The 23,896-nt window shown below is 44.1% G+C and overlaps 1 protein-coding gene across 2 annotated transcripts in view; it reads left to right on the plus strand.

Moving 5' to 3' along the window:
- Nucleotides 1–23,896, plus strand: part of BCHE (butyrylcholinesterase) — a 267,109-nt gene that overhangs the window by 144,728 nt on the left and 98,485 nt on the right. The window lies entirely within an intron of this gene.

Below are 23,896 nucleotides of genomic sequence, written 5' to 3' on the forward strand. Positions count from 1 at the left end.
TCATGTCTAGTATCATCTTGCTGTGTTCTCTTAAACGAATGGGCCTGCTTTTAAGGAAATGATTACATGCTTCCAAGCCCTGCTGGTGATCAATGATGGTATATAGGGATTGTACGTCTAGAGTGATGAACAGAGAGTCTACATCCCACTGTAAATCTTGTAGTTTGTTTAAAAAATCCTTACTATCCCTGACATAGCTGGGCAAGTTGGTAACAATATCCCTAAGGAAGTGATCAGCCTACTTGGAAACATGTTCCGAGACACTTCCCCTGGATGATACTATCGGACGCCCTGGTTGATTAGTGGGATCTTTGTGTAATTTAGGTAATAAATACAGTACAGGAAGTATGGGATGATCGTTCTTAAGATAACAATATTCTTCCCATAATAGAATGCCCTTGTCATACCAAGTGGTCAATTTCTCCCAGATAGTCATTATACTGTTGTTATATGTCTCCATGGAAATGGGCATGTAGTATTTGTTGTCAGAAAGTTGTCTAAGTGCCTCATGAATGTATTTGTCTCTGTCCATTATAACCACATTTCCACCCTTGTCAGCCGGACGGATGACAATGTTAGTGTCCTCTGCAAGAGATTTTAAAGCCTCTCTTTGTCGGTATGATAGGTTGTTGCCAGTCCTGTTATGATGTCCCTTCTTGTGTCTAAATGTATGTAATGCCTTGCTGACACTGTCATGAAAGGTGTCAATATTGTCATGTGGCATCAAAGGTGAAAATGTTGATTTAGGTTTGAAACCTGAAGCACTGTGTGAATTAGTGGTTAATCCTAAATTCTCAATCTGTTGTGTGGTACTCAATTCACTATCTGTGGTGGAAGTATGTGTGCTTTCGATGGCATTGTTACTATTATTGTTTTCTAGTTCTTGTCCCAACTGTATCATCGTGATGAATACATCAATGTCACCTGAGTTAATGTTATTCTGACAATCGGATATAGAAGTTCTAGCTCTTCTGTTATCCCCTAGTCTTTTCAATTTATGCCATTTCTTCAATTTCAATTTTCTGGTAAATTTAAATAAGTCAATTCTGGTCTCTATAAAATCAAATGGCTTAGATGGACAGAATGAAAGCCCCAAACACAGAGTATGTTTCTCAACATCACACATAAATCTACTGGAAAGATTGATTATAGTCTTATTAACCGTTTCTTGATCCATTAATACGTTTTCTTGGGACGTGACCTCCTGTTTCCCATGTTGCCCCTTGATCTGCCTCTTCTGCCATCGCTGTTGTATTCTTTTTCTTCTGTTTCTCCGCTTCCGTGTCCTCTGCCCCGTCCTCTCCCCTTCTGTCCTCGTGTTTGTAATGCCGGGGTTTCTTGTATAGTCCGTCGGCTCTGGCGTATGTGTTGATATTCCTATAAAAAATTCACCTGTCGGGAGATTGGATTGGTGGCAGTGGCATTCTCCACTGAGATGTCAGATTCTGTGTCACTTGTAAGGGAGGCAGTAGTTGCCTGGTTTTCATCCTTATCAGTACTAATGGTAGTTGTTATTTCGTTCTGTTTGTATAAATGGTCATATTTTCGACTAAATGTAAGAATCCTTCCACTCTCGTAATCCCCATAATCACGATTGAGTTTCCTTTCTTTTCACGCCTTAATGTCTTCCTCATATTTCTTGAGGTGGTCTTTCATAGCGCTCATGACTTTTTCTGCCTTCGCTACTTCAGTCGATTTTTTAATATCATCCATGATTTCTTGAATTTGTTTGAGTATATTGTCCCTATCTATCCACGCATATTTCAACAAAATTTCGAGCATTCTTTTGGAGCTTAGGGCAGAGTTCTGCGACCACTCTTGTAGCATCTCAGGATTGGGCATTTCGTATGTTGGTGTAGTGAAAATACGTAAACCCCTGGGTGCCATTTCCTGGTCAATGTAATTTTGTAAGGAAATTGCTTCCCACCATTTGGAGATCTGTTTTTTTGAGTTTTTCCAATTTCCTTAATTTTTCATCTATGAGTAGTGTTGGAACAGTCTCAGCCGTTGTGGCCACTCTTGGCTGTCTCCTTGTGAATATAGCATGTGCTGCCGCTCTTCTCTCATCCTCTTCCTCCATAGTGCATACACCTCTAAAATTACTGTGTTTTAGGAAATGGAGTCCTGGTTACCCCTGTGCAATCACAGGTTCCTCCTGCCGTGTGTCCGATGGGAACTAACTCCGCTGGATGCTGAGAAAATAACAGGCAGGTATGACTGCGAGGGGGAGTAACGGTAAAGCGCCTATGACGCGAATCACTCCGTCCTCGAAATACCCAAAGTCTAACCCTAAGTGTGTCCACAATGTAATAGTGAGGCGCCAAGCGATCTCTTTGCTGCTTCCCCGGGAGAAAGGTGGGCGGGAACTATAATATTTTGTGCTTAACATGGAAATGTCACTGCATAGTTTTCATATAAGTTATTTTATTAGATGCCTATGGGTCTCTGTTTATTTAATTTATCTATCACAATATGTAAATATGAACATAAAAATTGTGTCTATAAGTGCCTCACTATTGAAATATTGAGGAAAACATAAAAATGAAATAAATATATAAAGAAAATAATCAAAATACACATATAAATTAGCATGAACCAGTGGCAGACTGTCTTCTGCTTTGCGCACGTTTCTACACGTCTGTATTTTTGCTTTTTGTCACACTGCAACTTTCACACAGAACATGCTGTTGTTTTCGCATTCTGTTCTTTCCTGGGATTTAGTCCTGTGACTTAGTTTGAACACTGCAGACAAGGTCGAACAACAATGCCCCTTGTTATTCTGTTCTGGACAGACCCTAGCATATAGACAAAACATGCAGATGCCGCTTGTGTTTGGAAACATGTACTTTGGTCATATAGGTATAAATGGGTGGGTAACACACACATGGAGAGGGATCTTTCCTGACAAGGGAGCATGACAGCACCTGTGATTTAGATCTTCCATCTATAGACTGAGGTCTGCTGTTAACACCCAGAGATCTTCCGGTACATAATCATTTTGCTTCTGTCGAACGGGAGGGAGGTTAGGCTACCCTGTTGTATATAATGACAGCCCCTTTTATGATTTATGGACTACTTGCAATGCTAACCTTATTTGTGTGAAGCATTTTTCTACTTGTTGTGGCAAGCGTACTGCATATATGAGCACAACAGTTAAAATAAAATATAAAAACTTTTCTTGAGTCTCTGTCAGATCTTATTGTTGACGGGTATGAGAGTGAAAGGGTGTGTCTTGCAACTGCGATTCCTGAGAGGGTTGTGAGTGTTGTGTTCTGGGGTGTCTAATCACTTGTTGCTCTGTGAGTGAGTAGGAGGACAAGTGAGACACTATAGCTAGTCAGTCCCCGGGCTCATGGGCACTCTGGTGGTAGGATAACTCAGTCCCTGCCTACTAAGGTTCCATGATCCCAAGCATAGTTTTGTGACTCTGCAGAAGTCCGGCAACACTTGCACACATGGAACTTTATGCAATGCAATTGAATATCTCTTATTATTTTCCTAATACATGTATACCTTTTCTATGTAGTTATCTATCTCTATATATTTATTACTTTACTCCAATGTAGAAAGAAAGAAAAAAAGCCTTCAACTCCCTCCAATGCACAACTCTATGTCTCATCCTATACCTCTGTCAATATATCCTGTACCTCCACTCTCCCACTCACCCCAACCTCATTCTACTACTATGAACTCCCACATAACACTTTGTAGACTCTTCCCTCCCCTACCCCTCCTTGACTCACCCAAACCTAATTTTACTAGTATGAACTCCAAAGTAACACTTCCTTGATTCTTCCCTCCTGTATCCCACTTTTGACTCATGCCAAACCTAATTTTAGTACTATGATCTACCTAATAACCCTTTTTAGACTCTTCTCTCCTCTATCCCCATATGACTCAACCCCCAAACTCATCTAACTAATATTAACTCCTAAAAAACTCTATTTAGACTCTTTCCTCCTCTATCTCTCCTTTATCCTATTCATTCAAACTAACAGACTCACATGATCACCGTTCAACTTATATTTCCCTATACAAATCCACCACTAATCCTTTGGGTTAAGGAGTAGTGTGCTACCTGCTGAAAACACATCAATGCCTCATCAGGAGGAGTAAGGGCTATATACATACAATTACAATATATTGTGTTGTTCCATCTAGTGTAGGTGGGATGGTGTTGTGGTTAAAGGGCCCTCTGAGGGTGTAATGTGATATGAGGCTGTGACCAAAGGTTTTTCAATCAACCTTTGAATTTTGATCTATAGTATTTATTAGTGTATTTGGTGTGAATGTGTGTAACAAAGGTACTTGTCCTTGTTAAAAGAATAAACTCTGACTGGGCAATAATTTATTGAGTGTTGTTGTTGCATACCAGCTAATTGGAATTACTGACCCGAACCACTTAGGTCTTGACTGCTCTGCTTTGCTATCCGAACAGAGCAGATTGCTACAATGGAGTACTTAGGAGCCCATTAGGATAACAGGTGGATCGCCACCGCCGTGCCGATGGCCAGTGGCGATCCGCCCGCCAAATGTCCCTGGTGCACCCCCGCCATATTAGAATTAGAGGGTGGCGGTCGCATCCTAATGGGCCTAGTGGGTCCGCCGCACATCTGGCGGTCGGTCCCGTTTACCGTTATGGTGGCGGGCGGAATTGTAATGGGGCTCTAGTTTCCAGTTCGAAGATAATTGAAGACGTATAACTTGTGAAGGACTCATATCCTTCCCAATTATCAGCTAACTTTTTTACAGTGTTGGTCATCAGATACCTGACTTTATAGATTGGAATTTATAATTGAAACAGAGATTTCAGCTTCTTTGTTTCTTGCTGTGGATTTATCAACGTGCTCTCATCTGAATGTGTGTGACAACACATTTGTGCTAAGGTGTGCTATTACTGACAAATATTATCCCTACTATTTAAAATATGTCACCACATTAAGGGGTCAATTCTGATCTCCGTCAGAAGGACTCCGAATCAGATTTAGCTTTGCCTGAACCGATCCGGAGCACTTTTTCTGATCGAATCGTTCCCAGTTCTGAACGACCAAGTACGAATCTTGGAAATCCTTAGCGCTGACCAAATCGATTTCGAAAGGCATTCAGAGAGAACGAGCCTTTCCGGATTCCACAAGTACGATGAAAGATTCAGACAGCCTTTCTGACTCGGTTTGCTCAGAACGAAAAGGCTGCTGGAATCAGTCTTTTGGGGCCCATAGCAGGCCCCCCTTCACCCAGGGCCCTCCAGATCGGGCCTGTGGGGTTACCCAATGGACCCCCCTTTCCAACCTTGCACAATGTGGCAGGCACCATGGGGTACCCCCCACAGGGTGCAAGGTTTTCCCCAGCCACACCTTTCTTCAATGGGAGCCTGTGTTCTCGTTTGGAACACAGGCTAGGAATCCTAACTTTACTACTCCTAATTGCCTTTTGTGAATACCGAAAGTCGTAAAGGTAGGATTTTGTCTCAGTTTAGGAGTAGTAAAGTTAAGAATCCTAACTTTACTACTCCTAAATGCCTTTTTTGAATACCAAAAGTTGTAAAGTTAGGATTGTGTCTCAGTTTAGGAGTAGTAAAGTTAGAAACCTATCTTTACTGCTCCTAAATACCTTTTGTGAATACCGAAAGTGGTAAAGTTAGGATTTTGTCTCAGATAACTTTTGTGAATCGGGCCCTATGCATTGTATTTCTATGAGTGCTAGAAAGGGAACAATCCTAAACAGAGTGTATTCTTTCATCAGGGACAGGAAAAAGGGAGCAGGGTTAACAAAGAAAACGCAAGGATCACCGGTTTCATTGTTGTCACCAAAGCCACAGGAAAATATACTGCTGTTTGTGTGTGTCCTAAATATTTTCCATTTAATTCATGTGGAGAGAAGCCCTTTGGCGTTTCTTTGGAACCAGAACAGTTGACTGAATTCATTGTAGCCTGGTTGGTCTACTTAAGAGAGACATTGCCTAATTGTCTTTTGATTTATTAGAGGAAGGGATAACAGTCTCTTAAGGGTGGCCCATTGTGAAGATGATAACGAGGGGGGGACAAACTGTGTTATCCTTCTAGAGGCAGAAGATCAAGTTATTGTTGCTGGGCAGATAAGTGACTGAAATTAAAGAGCTTTGATATAGCACAAAGAAGCCCTATTGGTGATTTGTTTTCAATGGCAACAAAAATGATGAAGAATATGTTGGATCTCTACCTGTGATTGGATATGACCTTATGGGAAAAGATAAGGTTTTATTCTTTCTCATAGCATAAGATACTCAGGGTACGATTAGCTACACCTAGGCCTGAACTGGACAAAACATTTAGACCTGGAAGGAGTGATTACCAAACTTCTAAGTAATTCCATATTGGTTTTGTAAGATTTGAAATGGAATTGAAACCACAGGATTGTGTGTCTGCGCTACAGCTGGAAACACAAAATTATTTATATATAAATTACATGTCACTATTCAAATATACTTATATTTTTAAAATACTTCACAAAATACATGTACATAAAATTAAACAAATAATATAAATTCTCCCTTAAAAAACTAAATATTCTATTCATACAAATAAAACATCAACTCTAAAAAATCATCTTTCATGTAAAGAAAGTAAATATAAACATTTTAAAAACTTAATAATTGATTTTAAAACATTCATAATCACCTAAACACTAAAAATGTCATTTATATAATTTTTCAAATTTCCTATTTATACATATTTTCAAAAAATAAATAAGTTCAAAAGCAAAATTAAATGTATTAATAATCCCAACTGTTCTTCCCTAAAAACATAACACCCAGACACAAAAACTACTTATAAATTGTTTGCAAATTTTAAAATATATTAATAAAATATAAAGTCTCATAAAAAAGTTTTTTACATTTTAATTATATTTCCCAACACTTAACAACATAAATTAACCCACTCATCTACCCTAAAGAATTGGTAAAAGTAAACAAAATAATAATAAAAAAAAGAAATTCTAAAATCCCCCCAACCTTTTCCTTTATAACAATACACATCCTTACTAAATCAATTTAAATAAATATTAAAAAATAAAATTACAAATGCTATCTAACAATTTCCCCTATAACCCGTCATCCCACCACTAATTTTTGTATTTTAATAAAAAAGTTAATTCAAACAAAATAACTTAAAATGCTCCCCACACTCTTACCCTATAACCCAACACCCCACTCCTAAATTTAAAAACTTCTATCGAAAATGTTAATACATTTAAATAAAAGTAAAATAATACCCATTTTTTAATTAATTACCCCCACCATTATCCCCTATAAACCCAACATCCCACTCCTACATTTTTTCAAATTCTATCTAGTTTGTTTTAAAAAAATACATATTTTAAAAAATATGACACAAATTTGTGCACCTTTTTAAATTAATCCCCACCCTTATACCCTATAAACACAACATCCCACTCCTAAATCTTTTCCTGTTCTATCAAGTGTTCATAATAAAAAAATTAAAAGAATTACACAAATGTTTACTATTTTTAATTACTCTCAACCCGTATCCCCTATAAACCCAGCATCCGGTTCCTAAAAAATATTAGCACAATTTTTTTTTTATTTCATTTATTTACAACACATACATTTACACACAAAAAATTGCTAAGATTTAAATTATTTTAACAAAAAAAAAAAATCGATATTTTGTACAATTACATGTTTAGCATCGATGTTTTTTACATCAGTGTTTAATACAACACCTAATTTCGATATTTTTGACTATATTATTAAATACCACAATATTTTGAGATCATTATATTTAGACACAATATTTCTGTCACACGATATTTTTTTCTGATATTTTGTCTAAATACCACTCGTGACATGATCAGTGATATTACTGATGGCATCAATGATGATATCTCAAATGACATCACTTGATTACATTATCCACAATACCACTGACACACCCACTCACAACCCACACAACCTTTCACACACCCAGTGACACACCCATACAGCCATTCCACCACCACACACTCATTTACAGTGCCACTCACACACCTTCTCATTCCGACACACAACCACTCACTTTCCCATACACCAACTTAAACAGTGACTCACTCACTGTTACAGTCATTCACATAGCCACTCACTTTTCCAAACAGCCACTCACACTCTCATCAATATAGTTACCCACACACCCAGTCACTCACCCATACAGCCTCTCGACATAGCTACTCACACACCCACAGTGACTTACTTATCGATTGCCACATCCATTCAAGCGCTCACATGTCTACTCACTCACCCATAATGCCAATCATACAGTTACTCCTCTCCAATACAACCACCCCCACTGAGTTAATGAAAAACCCACTCAAACAGCCAGTTACTCACCCATACAAGCACTCACGCATCCAGTCACTCACCCAGAGATACACTCACATAGCCAACCACTCAACCATAGTCACTCACTCACCAATACAGCTACTTAAACAGCCACTCACTCACCCATGTAGCTACTCACACACCCACTTATGCACCCATACAGCTACTCACACATCCACTCACACACTCATGCAGCTACTCAGACATGCACTTATGCACAGATACACACAGTCAGACAACCACTCACATACTATGGGGCCAATTCCGATTCCGGCTGCAGAACGAACCGACCGACACGGACCCGGACCGAATACCATACGACCCGTGCAGTACGATGCAACGCGTGTGAATTACAACCAACATGTACGGAATACAAGCCGTATGACCGAGCCGCAGGAAAAATAGTGATCCGGCCGGAAAACCGACGCAATTTTCACTGACCGACATGAACCCGGAATGAACCCGACCGACCCTTACCAGCGATGCACGAGTAGCGCAGTACGATGCAATGCATGTAAAACCAGACAGACTCACATGGAGACCAAGCCGCACGACCGACACGCACAGACAACCAGGCACACAAGCAATAGAGACCACTGCGAACGACGCGTACCAAACACAGAAAGCAGGCAGCGTGAAAGAGGCGGAGAAGCACGCACGAGACAACAGCAGCATCAGTTTCCATCACATGAATGTCTCCTTCATGCCTACAAAACACAAAGGAAAAAAGACAAAAAAAGGACCAAACAAGCAATGACAAAGCCAATAAATACCAAAACAAAAACATGGGACAAAGACACACCCACAACTCCAACTATATAAAGGACTACAATCACTACCATCATCCCTTGCAAACAGGAGACACAGCCAGCATCAAACACCAGTACACAGCAACCGCAGACACACTCACAACACCCATCACACAACTAACACACCATCAGCACCTCATACAAAAGCACACACATATACACACAGCAAAACCAACACCAACCCACCATCACTTGCACCCTCACACACACACATCCCTCACCACCCCCACCCATCACCATGCCTCCAAAGAAGAATCCAAAGTTCACAGATAGTGAGTTAGAAGTGCTGGTAGACGAGATCATCAGAGTAGAGCCACATTTGTTTGGTACATTGGTTCAAAGGACCCCCATCTCACAGAAACCAAGATGTGGGCGAGGATTGTGGACAAGGTGAACACACAAGCACCAGCAAGGCGCACAAAGGACGACATCCAGAACAGGTGGTATGACGTGCGCAGGAGGGTCAAGAAACTCATCGAAAAAGATCACGCCCTGAGTCAGTGCACCGGCGGTGGCCCTCCTGCCAAACCAGTCTACTTCAGGACCTGGGAAGAGAAGGTGCGGGACATCCTACCACCAGAGAGCGTCCATGGCCTAACAGACATCCCAGAGCCTTGTGAGAACACAAACAACATACCCAAGATTGTGTGGCAAGGGGACAGTGAAACCATGCACCCCAAGCAAAGCTACACTAACCAATGGATAATCAGCCCAAGATGTGTATGCCAGTCAGACACACACAATACCTGCCATCTCATAGTGACTGGGGACTGTGTCATGACATGCACCAACCTACAAACAAATATAGCAAGCCAGTAGCACTAAGCCAAATAGACCCTGCCAGACAGTTTGCCACCACAAATACACAACCTCACAGTGCAGCTGACTGTCAGGAAGGAATAGTGGGGATGCAGGTGAAGTGAGTGTAGCCAAAACCATGATGGGGCCTGTAGTCACAGATAATGCACACCCTCCTGATTGGCCCATCAAGACCTGTCTGAAACATGCCCACATCACAGGGAGTGGAAAATGACAAGATGGCTGACACTGGATCCTGCTGTGGGGAGCACAAGGCCCTTCTAGGGCTTGTGTGCAAATCAGAAGCAGGACACCACTGACTGACATCCTGAAAGACAACTTGCACGCCCTACAATGGAAGCACGTTTCATGATGGGGAAGGAGAACTGGCAGCCCTGACCAGACTACTCAGCATGGGGAGACACCCCCCCTCAACATAAACTCCACACAACTCACTGGGTACAATGCATCGACACACACCTCATTGAAATATCAGCAAAAGATACCCCGTACTGGGTGCTGCTGTGTGAAGCACAGGGGCTCACTTGGGACTTGTAGCCAAATAAACACCAGGATTTCACAGTCAGCCATCTTGCCATTTCTGTCACACCCCCTCACAGGGAAGCAGAGTCAAGAGGGAGGAAGCATGGGCATGCTGGGAAGGGGGGTGTAGCCAAGAGTATGATGGGAGTCGCAGTCACAGACAACCTACACCCACCCACATGGCCCAGCAAGATCAAACTGAAATATACTCGCCTCACAGGGAGTGGGAAGGGACTGACAAGATGTCTGACACTGGGCTCTGTTGTGGGGAGCACAAGGCCATGCTGGGAAATGGCCAACAACAATATCAAACTCTGTCTGTGACAAGCTGGGGAAAAGCAGTGTACAGGCAGGCATCTGTTTGAAAAGTAGAAAATGTCATGTTTGTGAACCAACGATGCATGTAGAAACATAAATCACATTGCGTGTCTCTTCCAAACACAGGTGGTGCTGGGCACCCAGCACCAAATGACAAGGATACCCAGTCCCAGACTCTGGTGGACACTGAGCTCTCTGGTCTGACTCTCTCACTGTCCTCTTCGGATGACGACGACCAACCTGGCCCCTCCGGTGTAAGCCATCATGTAGCATCATCAACATCTGCCCCCCCTGTACCCACGCCTCCAGCATCTGGACACCGACAGGGCACCCCCGCCACCACGGACAGACCAAAGACAATCAACACCCACAGCACAGGGACACAGGACCCCCCGGAAGCTACAGCCAACACCACCAGCAGCACCACCCAAGGGGTCCCAGTGTCACCTGTGCGTACCACCGCTGGTCCTGCCCGTGTGCGGAGGGGTGCTGGGAGGGGTGGGAGGCACAGGGCACGCCTTGCAGAGGGGTCTGGACTGCATGATGACCCCCAACTGGCACGCATCTTAGATGCATACCAGGATAGCACTGGAGGATTTGGCCAGGTAGTGGGGATCCTCAAGGACATGCAACACGAGCAGGTCGCCCACCATGCCCACATAGAGGCCAAGTGGGATGACATCACTGCGGTGCATCGGGACATAGTACAATGCCAGATCAACACCAACCTGTCCACACCCCGCTGTGTGCCCACAACATCTGTCGCAAGACCATCTGCCAGTGCCACAGGGAGGGAGGAGGACTCTGGCGGATAGAACCCTGCACCGCAGAGGCCTGCACATGAAGATACCCCCCAGAAGAAGAGGGGTCGTCGGAAGAAGGACATGTGAGAGGCAGATGTCCCAGCACATCCACCAGGGCCTCCAAACCTGTTCTGGACAATGTTCTTTGTGCGCAACCCGTTCACCTTGTCCAATCGCTCACAACTCACCCACATGACATGGAGGGTTCGTGTTGGGCCAATGTATCAAATGACTGTGGACTTTACTCTGAACATTTCATCTACCAGCACTTCCAACTCCAATGTGAACTTTGGATTCCCAAACCACTGTACAGCACCCACCATCCTGTGCACTTCCCTCACACATGTTTGTAAATAAACTCACCAGTACACCTTACTTGCATCTGTTGTGATTCCAACTTGTTATGTTCAGGGAGATGTCGATCTGCTACACAACACAGTACATGCCAAATACTGCAACAATGTGAGCAACGTAAGGTGAGTCATGGGGATGTGACACAAGTGAGGGAGACACACCACTATGGCAACACAAAACATACTCACCATGGCCATTTTACTTATCACACATAATGATGTTGACCTGAAACACATTGGCCTGTACAGACACAACACCAAGCCCAGTCAGTGGTAACAAGTCCACAGGTGAGATAAGCAGATGTCACTCAGATGTGGGAAGACAGACAACACACATAACAAAGAGTAGCACAGGTTCATTACACATCAGCACACTAGTTGCACGGTAATTCTACATAACAGTGGACACACGCTCACAATGTGTTGGAGAATAGAAGTCCATGGATGTGGGGTACATCAGTTGATGGGAATTGTCAACTTCCACACTGGTGTTGGCTTCTGGGTGTTGGGGGTCAGTGTTGACCACACAACAGGAAAAGTAGCCTGGGAAGGACAGAAAAGATACAGTCAAAAGCACAGAAGAACAGGAGAGAAATGCAATACACATGCACAAAACATGTTGCAAAACACCTACACAAACACTAGTTAGTTATACTACCCTATTGTGGAGTACTTACCAGCTGAATGGACACATGACAGCACGCATCCAGTCAAGTGGCACACAGACACACTCAGACAGCAACAGAGCTGGCTCAACACATTCCAGGCTACCTCCATACATTCACATAACAACCCTGGAAACTCACATTTAGGTGAAGAAGTTGTTGATGAGCTGGAAGCGGACGTCACCATCAGCTTCATCATCACTGGCATCTTGGCCCAGGCTGGGATTCTCCACAGGTGCCGGAGGTTGGTCGTCATCATCGTTACCCTGAATGAGAGGCACCTCCTTCCGCACCGCCATGTTGTGTAGCATGCAGCAGACCAGTATTATTTTGCACACCTTTGCAGGCTCATATGGGAGGGCCCCTCCGGTCTTGTCCAGGCAGCGAAAGCGGCTTTTCAGGAGGCCTAATGTCCGCTCAATCAGCCTCCTGCTCCGACCATGTGCCTCATTGTAGCGCAGCTCGGCTGGTGTCACAGGGTTCCTGAGGGGTGTCAGCAACCACGGCATGTTGGGGTATCCGAAGTCACCTACACACACAAAAATGAACAAGTAGCTGAGTTTTGTAGGAGTGCAGAATACAACAGTGACAAACACACACAATGAGAAACAGTCAGTACACACCGACAAGCCAGGCACGCTGAGCTGGCATCTGTGACATCAGCGTTGCAATGTGACTACTACTCATAATGTAGGCATTGTGCACCGAACCAGGGAACCGTGCACACACATGTGTGATCGACATGTCAGCAAGACGGACCACCGGAGCATTGATCGAATGGTAGTGCTTCCTGTTCCGGTATGCCTGCTCATGTGTCTGTGGTGGTATCAGGGCAACATGTGTTCCATCAATAGATCCAATGACGTTTGGCATCCTCCCCAGTGTATAAAAGGCATCCTTAATTCCAGGGAGTTCATCTGGGCTCGGGAACTTGATATACAGGTCGAGGAATTGCAACATCCCCTCCAAGACATAGCGTAGCACCCGACTAAACATCGTTTGCGACATACCACCAGCAGTAGCCACAGTGTACTGGAAGGTACCGGTAGCAAAGAAGTGCAGGGCTGCCATCACCTTCACCTCTGGGGTCAGTGCTGTAGGGTATGTCCGGCCAGGTAGCAGATGTGGCGCCAACTGGTCCGCCAACTCCGCAATCAGTGGCCTGGTGAAGCAGTACCGTCTGATGCAGTCGCGTTCCTGCATGGTTGCAAGGTCTGGGAACGGACGATGGACAGCTGGTGCCCTGCAGTACAGAGATGTACAAAGGAAGATTGTCAGTACATCCACCCATGTGGCCATGACCACGATCACTTTCACATGCTAGTTCATGACATTACACAATGTACTGAGGTGTGTGCTGTTGGGCATGGACACATATGTCACCTACAAGACCACCACCTCACATCTCAATTCCACATGTCCACATGAGTTCCATGTAGTGCAATGGGCCAATCATCTGGCTGTGTCACCCAACCTATGTGCTGCTGCAACGTTCAAAAAACACACCCCAGTGACAATTGAGGCCTCATGTCTCCCAGGCATCACAGATCTTTGCCATGCAGAAACCCAGGCTCCCTGTATTGCCACATCAACACAGCAATGGACATGGCGTAGCACGTACACACCACAAGGCAAGCTTAAGTCCCACAGGTAGTGGCCACTGTTGTTCCTGCTGGCCCTACATGTACGTCTCTTAGACACACACCCCATCAAGGTTAATGCATATACCACATGGATGTGGAGACTGTCACCCATTGTGATCAGACACATCTGAGACACAACATGCACACAGACTGTGGGTGCACATCAGTATTGGAGCTACACGTCTCACTGTGACATACATGCCATCACCTCCAGGACTCAGGGTGTATGTGACATGTCTTAAACATATCCAACCTGACACTGTGGCCTTGACTCATGCCCATTACGGTCCAATTGCACATCACAGTGGTAATGTGCACAACACACAAAGGATTCTGCCCCCATGTACACTTGCACAGCCTGGGAGTGACTGCACAAAGTGCCAGCAAAAAACCAGATGTGGCCCCCCAAACACCCAGGGAATGCAGCCTTACATGCCATGGGACACTGTGTGGCCAATGCTATAGTGTGGCAGGTGTGCGCAGGTGTCTATGGCCAGTATATGTGTGTTGCATCTGTATAATATCAACAAAAAACGTGGGAGAAGGTCCAAGGGAAAGGTTTTAAAGACCAGCAGGTTGTGAATCCCCTTAACCAAATATTGTAACACTGAACAACCTGGGTCTAGTACTGGGTCAGCAGGGATAAACAAAAGGCAAAACCACTCATTCTAACATCTCTTGGTTAGAGAAGAACCCTTTAGGGAACAGAACCCATCAATCACCGAAGAATCAGTGTATTGTCATCATCTGGGTCTGTCTCTCCTGTCACACCACACCAGAGCTAGAGAGAACAGCCTGGTCGCGGGTCAGGGGAGAAGGCGTACAAGGGTTGTAAACAGTACCAGAAATGACAAGAAAACAGTGGGTTCTCCTTCGTGTGAAAAGGGGTTCAAAAAAAGTGCAGCGCTAAATCAAAAAATGTGAATAAAAATGGCTAGAGAAACTCAAAAGTGCTTTAATCGGTAGAGCACCTCTGCCAAAATTAAAAAGCAAAATGGCAATTTAGCATAAATACATCGTCATTATGCTCATTGTCCATAGTATGTGGTCGACATGTTTCTGCCCACTGGGATCTACAAAGTATCGAGGGCATTCATCAGGACCTTAATATTGCTGCTACTATGAATAAGTAAAATTGTAAAAGTATATTAAATTACAGACATTCCTACCACCGGTTGAACTCCATGGATGTAAAAACCGGATACCTAGGGAAGTGGAAAAACATAAATAAGGAGATGCGAAGAGCTATCCATGTTGATAAGACCAGCAAACAACAGTATAAATATACCGCCATACAAAACACAAATTTTTGTGTTAGTAACATCTAAAAGTGTATTAGATTGCACTTACCCTACAAATGTGGGTGATACCCTCACCTCAACCTGGCTCTACTCAGGGAAGGGGGCCCCGCTCTGATAAAGGGGAAAGGAAAAAAGAAACACGGCTGTTGTAAAACATGCCTAGATCTTTATGTTCCCCATACCAAATGACTAAGAAGTATAAAGTTTGTCCATGTCTCTAAAATAGGTGGAGGCACAAAGTATGGCAGTAAAGTACTAGTCAGGGTAGAAGGCCTCTAACCAGATAGAAAGAAAGAGCCCAAATACTCCATCGAACAATGTAGTTAAAGGGCCATTGAAAAAATCCAGAGGGTTATTGTAAAAACACTAATGTTAAGGACTCTTTAAGTTGTTCTAGAAAGATTATAAGGCATTACAAGAGCAAAAAGCCAAGCTTACCTCTCCGTCGGTACCCCAGGGCGGTCTATGAGTAAAGACCAGAGGTACCGACCCGAGCAGAGTGGGAGTGTTTTTATAATGTACTAGATTGTAAACAGGTGAAGCTGTTTAAGCAAGGTGGCTTGAGAAAAGCCTGCAATGTTTGCAGCAGCGCGAGGACCCCAAAGCCGATAATAGGCACCGCGCATGCGCTAGAAAGTGATAAAAACAGATGAATCAGTTGCAGCCAATCTGCTTCGGCAAAGCGCGTTGAGCAGACTGATCAGCTGGGCGGCTTCGGCAAAGCCTGCAGTGTTTCCAACAGCATTAGGACCCCAAATGACAATGGCAGAGTACTGCGCATGCGCGGTGACCGCGACGTGGTGCGCATGTGCCGTGCTAGAGACATCGGTCTACCACATCTCCGATAAACACAGCGCATATACTGAATGTAAAATTGAATGCGCATGTGCCGTAATCGAGGCGCTACAGTGATACATCTCGAATATAGTGGGTTCCCATTCTAGATAAATGTAAAGGAATTACGGTAAGCTCCAGCACCAAAAGCGGCCAAAGAACATAACCGCTATGGTCGCTATGTAAACTATATACATGAAGGGAGTTCCCAAAGCATAACGTGAAGTCCCCCACGAGGATAACATCTCAATCAGACAACCTCTACAAGTGCGTGCCCTTCATTAAAGCGTGTTTAAAGTCGATGGGCATGCGCTCATATCTATTTCAACATAGAGAGAGATATATGTAAGTGGTGTGTAAGGTTTTGTCAGGCCAACGAAAAAAGAAGAAGGGAACTATTATGACTGAGTTCCACGCGATAACCATTATGATACGTTCAGTATGTTAGTGAAATGGGGTTCAATAAAGAATTCACAAACATGGTGTATTAGTGTTGAAGACTCTCCAATTGAACGTATCACACTCTATTCACACCATATTCACAGACAAGGCAAAGATTAGGAGGTGTTGACCAGGGAGTACTGGATGAGAAACGTACTCCTGATTATCACTAAGTTTAAAGCAAAAGCCAGGGAATATCGTCATTAAGTCCTGTGGTATCTGAGTGTAAACGGTACACCCATCTCTGTTCTCTACAGAGGAGAAACCGTTGGATATCCATGATGTGTTGGGGAATATGGGGTTGCTCCAATATTACCCACCGAAGATCTGTTTCTCTATGGCCTGCCGAGATGAAATGGTTGGTAAGTTTGGTGGCACTCTTTTTGCACCGAATGGTGCTCTTATGTTCTGCTATTCTGAGTTTAATTTTCCTCGATGTCATTCCCACATAGTTCATTTCGCAGGGACACTTGATAAGGTAAATGACCCTCTCGCTGTTGCAATTAGTGTGTTTATCAAGCCGCCAGGGTCTACTTGTGCCAATGTCAACCTCGGTGGTATGTGATGTCTGGGGACACACCGAACAGTTCCCACATGGAAAGTGACCTTTAACAGGGGGTAGGCCCCACAAGGACAGCTCCGCAGATCTCTGGGACGCTCGAGGGCGTGTGTGTATCAGCTGGTCTTTGATGTTCTGGCTCCTCTTGTAGGCAAATAGAGGAGGAGGTAAGGTCTTCCCTTCAATTTTGACCACTCTCCAGTTCTTAAGAATGCTCTTCTTAAGGGCGTTAGAATGGCTGGAAAAAGTGTTGACGCATGTTATCCGATTCTCTTCAGTGCTTGGATCACGAATCCGTTTTTCCAGGAGAGCCTCCCTGTGGTTGTTCAGAGCTCTCTTCATCGATGTTTTCACTGTACTCTTTGGATATTGCCTATCCAGTAATTGTGCAGAAAGTTGATTGGCATGTTCGTAATACTTGGAAGTTGTTGAACAATTGCGTCGAATGCGGAGAAATTGCCCGAAGGGCAAATTTTCTCGCAGAGCTCGTGGATGGAAACTCTGGAAATGTAACAAGGAGTTCCGAGCCATCGGTTTCTTATATAGTTCAGTCGTGAGTATGCCATCCTGAGAGCTGATCTTAAGATCCAAGAATGGTAGGTTCTTTTTTGAAGTTACACAGGTAAACTTAAGAAAGTCATTTTGAAGGTTTAGCCATGTGTGGAAATTCTCAATTGTGTCAATAGGGCCTCTCCAAATGACCAAAATGTCGTCTATATACCGTTTCCAGGACAAAATATGGCCTAGAAACGGATTATTGATAGACAAAACCTCAGCCTGCTCAAAATGGTGGACATAGAGGTTGGCCAAGGAAGGAGCAAAAATGCTCCCCATCGATGTTCCGGAGATCTGAAGGAATAGCTGGTCCTCAAATTGAAAGAAATTTTCTTTCATAGCCAGGGTCGCGCAGAACATGATGAACTCAACTGGTGTTGTGCTCTGCAGATCTTGTGTTTCAAGGAGTGTTTTGATGACAGATAAAGTCTCATCCTGTGGGATGCAGGTGTACAATGACTCCACATCGAAACTCACAAGGAAGTCTCGTGTGGAGTCAAAAGGCATTCCATCAAGGATGCGCAGAAGATCCTTGGTATCCTCCACATATGTCGGCATTGTTTTCACAAGAGGTTTTAGGAAAAAGTCTACGAAGGTAGACAAGGGTTCGAGGAGTGACCCTATCCCCGAGATAATGGGTCTACCTGGGGGGGGTAACACTCCTTTATGTATTTTTGGTAATACATAGAAATAGGGGACTACTGGAAAGTTGGTTATCAGAAACAATGCCTCATGGTTGGTGATCCAACCTCGCTCCAGAGCGTCATCTACTTTCTCCTTAATGATAGCAAGAAGCCTCTTGGTGGGATCCAATTTAAGAGGCTTGTAAAAGGTGCCGTTGGTAAGTTGTCTTTTACACTCGCTTCGGTATGCTGTTGTGTCCATGATCACAGTGGCGCCCCCCTTATCTGCGGGTTTGATGGTAATTGACTTGTCAGATGACAAAGTCTGTAGGGCAAGAGTTTCATGCTTAGACAGGTTCATGAATTGTTTTCTATCAAGTTGGAATAATACTTCAGCATCCCTCAGGACAGCCCTCTCGAAAGTAAGTACTTCAGGAGGAATTAGATGTGTCGGTGGGTTGAAGGTGGATTTCGGACGTAAACCAGTATTGGTGGTGTTCTCTTCATCGACCTCTTGTGGTTTATTGCCAAAGAAAGCACGTAGCCTCACTTTTCTGAAGAAAACAGCTAGTTCCTGCCGAGTTTGGAAAGAATCTCCCTTATATGTGGGGACGTAACCAAGACCTTTTTCTAGGACGGTAGTCTCATCCACAGTAAGCTGGCGGTCACTGAGATTAACAATCAAGCTGTCGTGTTGCTCGGGCCTGGTGCTGTTGGATCTCTCAGATTGCTCCGAGTCCGGGAGGATGGAGGGCTCCAATGGACGGTTGTTTGAGCGGGTCTTCTCTTGCCTCTGGAGCGGCGTTGGCCTTGTCCTAAAAAAGGCTGTTCTTGGAAATTTTCAGGAAAAAATGGACCCGGGTACATTGGCTGTTGGTAATAAGGTTGTTGAAAATTGAACGGGCCCGGCGGCCACCATTGTGGTTGGGGGGGACCTCCAAAGAAATTGCCTCTCCTGGGTCCTCTTTTCCTCCAGTTGCGGCCTCTTGAAGGTTGGTGCATGCCTGGATCTGAGTCGGAGGAGTTTCCATCACTCCCAGAAGTTGAGTAATTAGAACCGGTCCTGCCACTCTGTTGGTTATAAGCGGGAGGAACATAAGAATCACTCGTGTAGGGATACACTTTGGTCATAGAGAATTTGGCCAAATCCTTCTTGAATTTAATGATTTTATTGGCCAAGATGTTGTCTCTAAACTCTTTGCTGGTTTTGTCCGTTTCTTTTGACTGTTTGTTATAGGTAGCCGTCACTAGTACTGATTTAATTTGGGATTCTAGGTGTTGTATCTCAACCAGGATGTTATCCGCAATCCTCTTTGCTGTTGTAATTATGAGGATTAGCCAATCCCGTGTGCACCTCCATGCCACCAAAGACCAATCCTTGAGGAATGTCTTATCCTCTAGGAACAGTCTCGGTGCATTATTGACTATGAGGCCAGTGGGTGCACAATCAGCCCGTAAATACTCAGTCATAATAGCCCCATGTACCTGTGTCCGGGCATGCGAGCGCTTGAGAAAGAGGACTTTGCTCCAGTCATCATTATTGATAATAGTGGTATTAGTAGGTAAATCAATAATAGATGGTGTTTGGAGGATATCTAATGCTACTGCATCATCAAAAGCGAGACCCTGTCTCTCTGACATAGTTAGAAAAGATGCGGAGTTTACCAAGGGTAAAATTCTAATAAGAAAAGAAAAAGTTTTAGAGAACCATCAATACCATCCACCTAGACAAGACTGGACAAAAATCATACAAGGGAAGTCATGGAGCGTATTGAATCCTCTTAAGGGAGGACTCAGTAAAGAAATCAGGACCTACGGCCAAAAAGCCGCTCAATGCAGTATCAACAAAAAACGTGGGAGAAGGTCCAAGGGAAAGGTTTTAAAGACCAGCAGGTTGTGAATCCCCTTAACCAAATATTGTAACACTGAACAACCTGGGTCTAGTACTGGGTCAGCAGGGATAAACAAAAGGCAAAACCACTCATTCTAACATCTCTTGGTTAGAGAAGAACCCTTTAGGGAACAGAACCCATCAATCACCGAAGAATCAGTGTATTGTCATCATCTGGGTCTGTCTCTCCTGTCACACCACACCAGAGCTAGAGAGAACAGCCTGGTCGCGGGTCAGGGGAGAAGGCGTACAAGGGTTGTAAACAGTACCAGAAATGACAAGAAAACAGTGGGTTCTCCTTCGTGTGAAAAGGGGTTCAAAAAAAGTGCAGCGCTAAATCAAAAAATGTGAATAAAAATGGCTAGAGAAACTCAAAAGTGCTTTAATCGGTAGACCTTACCTCCTCCTCTATTTGCCTACAAGAGGAGCCAGAACATCAAAGACCAGCTGATACACACACGCCCTCGAGCGTCCCAGAGATCTGCGGAGCTGTCCTTGTGGGGCCTACCCCCTGTTAAAGGTCACTTTCCATGTGGGAACTGTTCGGTGTGTCCCCAGACATCACATACCACCGAGGTTGACATTGGCACAAGTAGACCCTGGCGGCTTGATAAACACACTAATTGCAACAGCGAGAGGGTTATTTACCTTATCAAGTGTCCCTGCGAAATGAACTATGTGGGAATGACATCGAGGAAAATTAAACTCAGAATAGCAGAACATAAGAGCACCATTCGGTGCAAAAAGAGTGCCACCAAACTTACCAACCATTTCATCTCGGCAGGCCATAGAGAAACAGATCTTCGGTGGGTAATATTGGAGCAACCCCATATTCCCCAACACATCATGGATATCCAACGGTTTCTCCTCTGTAGAGAACAGAGATGGGTGTACCGTTTACACTCAGATACCACAGGACTTAATGACGATATTCCCTGGCTTTTGCTTTAAACTTAGTGATAATCAGGAGTACGTTTCTCATCCAGTACTCCCTGGTCAACACCTCCTAATCTTTGCCTTGTCTGTGAATATGGTGTGAATAGAGTGTGATACGTTCAATTGGAGAGTCTTCAACACTAATACACCATGTTTGTGAATTCTTTATTGAACCCCATTTCACTAACATACTGAACGTATCATAATGGTTATCGCGTGGAACTCAGTCATAATAGTTCCCTTCTTCTTTTTTCGTTGGCCTGACAAAACCTTACACACCACTTACATATATCTCTCTCTATGTTGAAATAGATATGAGCGCATGCCCATCGACTTTAAACACGCTTTAATGAAGGGCACGCACTTGTAGAGGTTGTCTGATTGAGATGTTATCCTCGTGGGGGACTTCACGTTATGCTTTGGGAACTCCCTTCATGTATATAGTTTACATAGCGACCATAGCGGTTATGTTCTTTGGCCGCTTTTGGTGCTGGAGCTTACCGTAATTCCTTTACATTTATCTAGAATGGGAACCCACTATATTCGAGATGTATCACTGTAGCGCCTCGATTACGGCACATGCGCATTCAATTTTACATTCAGTATATGCGCTGTGTTTATCGGAGATGTGGTAGACCGATGTCTCTAGCACGGCACATGCGCACCACGTCGCGGTCACCGCGCATGCGCAGTACTCTGCCATTGTCATTTGGGGTCCTAATGCTGTTGGAAACACTGCAGGCTTTGCCGAAGCCGCCCAGCTGATCAGTCTGCTCAACGCGCTTTGCCGAAGCAGATTGGCTGCAACTGATTCATCTGTTTTTATCACTTTCTAGCGCATGCGCGGTGCCTATTATCGGCTTTGGGGTCCTCGCGCTGCTGCAAACATTGCAGGCTTTTCTCAAGCCACCTTGCTTAAACAGCTTCACCTGTTTACAATCTAGTACATTATAAAAACACTCCCACTCTGCTCGGGTCGGTACCTCTGGTCTTTACTCATAGACCGCCCTGGGGTACCGACGGAGAGGTAAGCTTGGCTTTTTGCTCTTGTAATGCCTTATAATCTTTCTAGAACAACTTAAAGAGTCCTTAACATTAGTGTTTTTACAATAACCCTCTGGATTTTTTCAATGGCCCTTTAACTACATTGTTCGATGGAGTATTTGGGCTCTTTCTTTCTATCTGGTTAGAGGCCTTCTACCCTGACTAGTACTTTATTGCCATACTTTGTGCCTCCACCTATTTTAGAGACATGGACAAACTTTATACTTCTTAGTCATTTGGTATGGGGAACATAAAGATCTAGGCATGTTTTACAACAGCCGTGTTTCTTTTTTCCTTTCCCCTTTATCAGAGCGGGGCCCCCTTCCCTGAGTAGAGCCAGGTTGAGGTGAGGGTATCACCCACATTTGTAGGGTAAGTGCAATCTAATACACTTTTAGATGTTACTAACACAAAAATTTGTGTTTTGTATGGCGGTATATTTATACTGTTGTTTGCTGGTCTTATCAACATGGATAGCTCTTCGCATCTCCTTATTTATGTTTTTCCACTTCCCTAGGTATCCGGTTTTTACATCCATGGAGTTCAACCGGTGGTAGGAATGTCTGTAATTTAATATACTTTTACAATTTTACTTATTCATAGTAGCAGCAATATTAAGGTCCTGATGAATGCCCTCGATACTTTGTAGATCCCAGTGGGCAGAAACATGTCGACCACATACTATGGACAATGAGCATAATGACGATGTATTTATGCTAAATTGCCATTTTGCTTTTTAATTTTGGCAGAGGTGCTCTACCGATTAAAGCACTTTTGAGTTTCTCTAGCCATTTTTATTCACATTTTTTGATTTAGCGCTGCACTTTTTTTGAACCCCTTTTCACACGAAGGAGAACCCACTGTTTTCTTGTCATTTCTGGTACTGTTTACAACCCTTGTACGCCTTCTCCCCTGACCCGCGACCAGGCTGTTCTCTCTAGCTCTGGTGTGGTGTGACAGGAGAGACAGACCCAGATGATGACAATACACTGATTCTTCGGTGATTGATGGGTTCTGTTCCCTAAAGGGTTCTTCTCTAACCAAGAGATGTTAGAATGAGTGGTTTTGCCTTTTGTTTATCCCTGCTGACCCAGTACTAGACCCAGGTTGTTCAGTGTTACAGCATCTGTATAATAGTCACACTAATGAGGTCCGACGCAGGTGACAATGCGTACGCATTGCACGGGTAATGTCCAAGCCGTGCGTACGCTTTGTCATTGAATGCAACGAGGTCCAACGCGGGTGACAATGCGTACGCATTGCACGGGTCATGTCCGAGCCGTGCGTTCACTTTGTCATTGAATGCAATGAGGTCCGACGAGGGTGACAATGGGTACGCATTGCACGGGTCATGTCCAAGCCGTGCGTACGCTTTGTCATTGAATGCAATGAGGTCTGACGCGGGTGACTATCTTGCATACGTGTCG

The sequence above is a fragment of the Triturus cristatus genome, chromosome 11 (assembly GCF_964204655.1).
Source record: "Triturus cristatus chromosome 11, aTriCri1.1, whole genome shotgun sequence".
Classification (NCBI taxonomy): Eukaryota; Metazoa; Chordata; class Amphibia; order Caudata; family Salamandridae; genus Triturus; species Triturus cristatus.